Below are 4,469 nucleotides of genomic sequence, written 5' to 3'. Positions count from 1 at the left end.
CAGCAGGAAGAGTCTCCATTCTGTCCAGACCAGTGTCCCCAGGGGAATCCTTTGTTTAGAGGTTAGAGTAACAAGAAGTAAATGTGCCTAATGAGCAGACACAGCACATAAATAGCAATTCTACTGCAGACCCTCAGCATGTGCAACCTTTGGTTGGATGGAACGTGGTCACTACTTTTGAAGTCTAATATTCATCTGGGAGACCAATGTTTGACAACTCCTTCTCTTCTGATCTGTATCATCAACCACCAGGCAAGAATTTGGACCTCCACAGGGAAACCTTCCTCTCAGAGTTCCCATGCAGGTGAGTCCCAGACATGGCAGGAGAGGATCAGAGAGATTGGAAGCCAAGAACTTGTCCCTGAATTCACCTTAGAACCATTCCAACATAGTCCAGATACCAGTGATCACGGTGGTTGTTGGCTGGCTTTACTATTACATGGATGTGTTTATTCATGATGCTGAAAGGAAAGTGAACATTGCACTCAGAAATGTAAGTTCCAATGTTGACAATTAAATGGTACTAATAGAAGGCAAATTAAGAAAGGGCATTGGAACCCTAGCAGGTTTGGCTCAGTGGATAAAGCAATGGCCTATGGACTGAAGTGTCCCGGGTTCGATTCTAGTCAAGAACACATGCCTGGGTTTCGGGCTTAATCCCCACTGGGGTTCCAGCAGCGGGCAGCTAATCAATGATTCTCTCTCATCATTGATGTTTCTATCTTTCTTTCCCTCTCCCTTCCTCTATATATAAAACAACAGCCCTTATTATTTTCTTTAAAAAAAGGACCTTGGAGGTATAAAGTCCCTTCAGTAGAAGTAGAACAAATATTCAAGGAATAGACAAATAGGTTATTAGCTGTGGAGGAATATACAGTGATGTGAGGGCATTTTTTAAATTTTATGATTGGGCATATTAGACTGTTTCCATGTGGATGAGAAAGATCCAGACCCAGCATGGCTCCAAATACACCCTTGCAATTGCAGTGCATGAGACATACAACTCACAGTATGTTCTCTCACCTTGGCTATTCATATTTTAAAAAATTATTTGGTAGATGAAAATGAGTAAGCTAAGGAGATTCACTTTGTAATTATCCCATTACCTTAGAGGCTGAGTAATGAAATTTGGGTGTTTGTAAGCTATCTAGAGTCTCTATTAAATTTTTGTACATTTTTTATTTACTTTTTTATTAATTTATTTATTTTAAATGATAGTATAGTTCCCATCCAATACAACTTTCACTGTATTATCCACCTGAAAGGTTTGTTTTTGGTTTTGGATAGTGTTATCAAAGTGTTTTTATTCCTTTTTCATTTAGGTATTGTTTGCAAACAATACTATATTAGTTTCAGGTATACACTATAGTGCAGGGGTCCTCAAATTTTTTAAACAGGGAGCCAGTTCACTGTCCCTCAGACCGTTGGAGGGCCGGACTATAGTTTTAAAAAAACGCTATGAACAAATTCCTATGCACACTGCACATATCTTATTTTGAAGTAAAAAAACAAATGTTTTCGGTGGGCCGCATGTGGCCCGTGGGCCGGAGTTTGAGGGCTCCTGCTATAGTGATTCAACATGTATATACATTACAATGTGATTACTATACCAGCTCTGGTAATCATCCTTCACCATGCAGACTTATCACAATATTATTGAGCATGCTATTCTCTTATTTGATTTTTTGATTGGATTCTTTCTAACAAAGAATTGGGGTGTTTTACACGAACCAACTGTTTTCCATTTAGTTCTTTTATGTATGTATAAGTGTTTTGTGGAGAATGTATAAAGTTCATCAATTTAGTGTGGTCCAACCTGTCAGTCATTCCTACTGTGTTCTCTCCATTGTTTAAATATATTTTTAATTGAAGTATAATTGGTGTACAATGTTTTATTAGTTTCAGGTGTACAACATCATAATGATTCTGTGTTTGTATATATTGCAATATGACCTCAGTACTAAGTCTAGTAAACTCTGTCACCACAATAGTTAGAATTTTTCCTGTGGTAAGGATTTTGAAAATCTACACTCTAGCCACTTTCAACAATACAGTTTTATTAACTACAGTCACCCTACTGTGCTTTACATCTTATCCATTGAGTTTTTATTTTTATTGTTCATTCAAGAATTAAGATACAAGAATTTTTTATGTGCCTTCACGTGGTAAAGCAAATTGTAATGAGAAATGGCATGAGGGATATCTTAAAGGAGACGAGACCGTACACCCAAACTGGGAAATTAATTCCTTAATTCCACAATATAGACTAGTGATGGTGAACCTTTTGAGCTCGGCGTGTCAGCATTTTGAAAAACCCTAGCTTAACTCTGGTGCCATGTCACATATAGAAATTTTTTGATATTTGCAACCATAGGAAAACAAAGACTTATATTTTTGATATTTATTTTATATATTTAAATGCCATTTAACAAAGAAAAATCAATAAAAAAAATGGGTTCGCGTGTCACCTTTGACACACGTGTCATAGGTTCGCCATCACTGATATAGACGTAGCTTTTATGCCAGGTTAATAATGCTTGCTTGTGGGAATATTAGTCATGTTCTTTTTCCAATATCCTGGTAGTCACCTCCACCACATGGAACTGGGGAATATCACAAGAGTTTCAGAATTTCTTCTTCTGGGATTTTCAGAGGAACCAGCACTGCAGCCTCTCATATTTGGGCTTTTCTTCTCCATGTACCTGATCACTGTGTTGGGAAATCTGCTCATCATCCTGGCTGTCAGCTCGGACTCCCACCTCCAAACACCCATGTACTTCTTCCTCTCCAACCTGTCCTTGGTGGACATCTGTTTCACCTCCACCACCGTCCCAAAGATGCTGTGGAACATCCAGACACAGAGCCAAGTCATCACCTATGAAGGCTGCATCACACAGATGTATTTTTTCCTACTATTTGCAGGACTGGACAACTTCCTCCTGACTGTGATGGCCTATGACCGGTTTGTGGCCATCTGTCACCCCCTGCACTACACGGTCATCATGAACCCTCGGCTCTGTGGACTGCTGGTTCTGGTGTCCTGGGTCATGAGTGCCCTGCATTCCTTGTTAGAAAGCTTAATGGTGTTGAGACTGTCTTTCTGTCCAGACTTGGAAATCCCTCACTTTTTCTGTGAACTCAATCAGATGGTCCAACTTGCCTATTCCAACACCTTTCTTAATAACATGGTGATGTATTTTGGAGCTGTGCTCCTGGGTGGTGGTCCATTTGTTTGTATCCTTTACTCTTACTCCAAGATAGTGTCCTCCATATGTAGAATGACAACAGCTCAGAGGAAGTATAAGGCATTTTCTACCTGTGTGTCTCACCTCTCAGTCGTCTCCTTTTTTTTATGGTACAGGCGTAGGAGTGTACCTCAGTTCTGCTGTTACCCAGAGCTCAGACTCAAGTGCAACAGCTTCAGTGATGTACACTGTGGTCACACCCATGCTGAACCCCTTCATGTACAGTCTAAGAAACAAAGACATAAAGAGGGCACTGAAGAGATTTTTTGGGATGGCAGCTATTAAAGGACCAATTGTCCTAGGATTAAAGAAATGCACATGACAGCTGGACTCAAAGCCTCAGAGCCAGATGTTGTGATATTTTATCTAGTTGCAGAAGCAGAATTTACTCTCTGTTCATATTCTGGGTTTTCTTTTTCTATGATTTCTATGTAATTTAATTGAAACAGTTTATTAATTTCTTGATTTTGAGATACCTAACAGCTTTCCCTTTGTTATTTTTCTCCTCTCCCAAATTGATTCTCAACCTTGGATAAAATATTTGGAAATTCCCATTTATCTCATGAGTCTACATGGATTTCTTAAGAAGAATTTCTTTTGAAATGAAATCTATCAGACTGAGTAATTTTTCTTTCATTTTACTGAAAGAAAAATCATGAGTTGTACTACTCCTATGTAAATAAACTGCATTTAGTAACCAAAGCCATTTCTATCATTTCACAGGAGATAAAAATATAAGAGGACAGTTTAACCCTCTTTACACATCATTTCTTCCTGTATCACTACCATAACTGCTCTTTCAGAAAATGTTGACTTTAACATATAGTGCGTGTTATAAGAGGTCATCTGGCTGTGTTCCCTCATTAGGATCCTGTATCTTATTTCGCTTGGTGTCCACATTCTTATCATAGTCATTATTAAACTGATAATCAAGTCCATATCTCCAATTCTGGTCCTAATTGTTTGACATAATATGCCCTTAGAGACAGAGATGACCTTAAGTATAAGGAAGCAACATTTTAATGCACACACTTATTGCTATGCAAACTGCCCCGACCCACGGGGCATGCAACGTGGGTACCGTGACGATTCCTGTAAGGGAATGAGAGGATAGGAGATGCGAAGAAATGGAGGCAAGGCAAGGTTCTGATCAAGCCTCAAATTTTATTCTTACAGCGGCAGAATATATACTGTTTTAGGGACGGGGCGTGGGCAGTAACCCAG

The 4,469-nt window shown here is 39.0% G+C and overlaps 1 pseudogene; it reads left to right on the top strand.

Moving 5' to 3' along the window:
• The first annotated feature begins 2,597 nt into the window (after positions 1-2,597).
• LOC102758843 lies at positions 2,598-3,567 on the top strand (annotated as a pseudogene).
• The last annotated feature ends 902 nt before the right edge of the window (positions 3,568-4,469 follow it).

Source organism: Myotis davidii, unplaced genomic scaffold (genome assembly GCF_000327345.1).
Source record: "Myotis davidii unplaced genomic scaffold, ASM32734v1 scaffold1603, whole genome shotgun sequence".
Classification (NCBI taxonomy): domain Eukaryota; kingdom Metazoa; phylum Chordata; class Mammalia; order Chiroptera; family Vespertilionidae; genus Myotis; species Myotis davidii.
The sequence above is the reverse complement of the archived record's forward strand: the minus strand, read 5'-3'. Positions and strand labels throughout refer to the sequence as shown.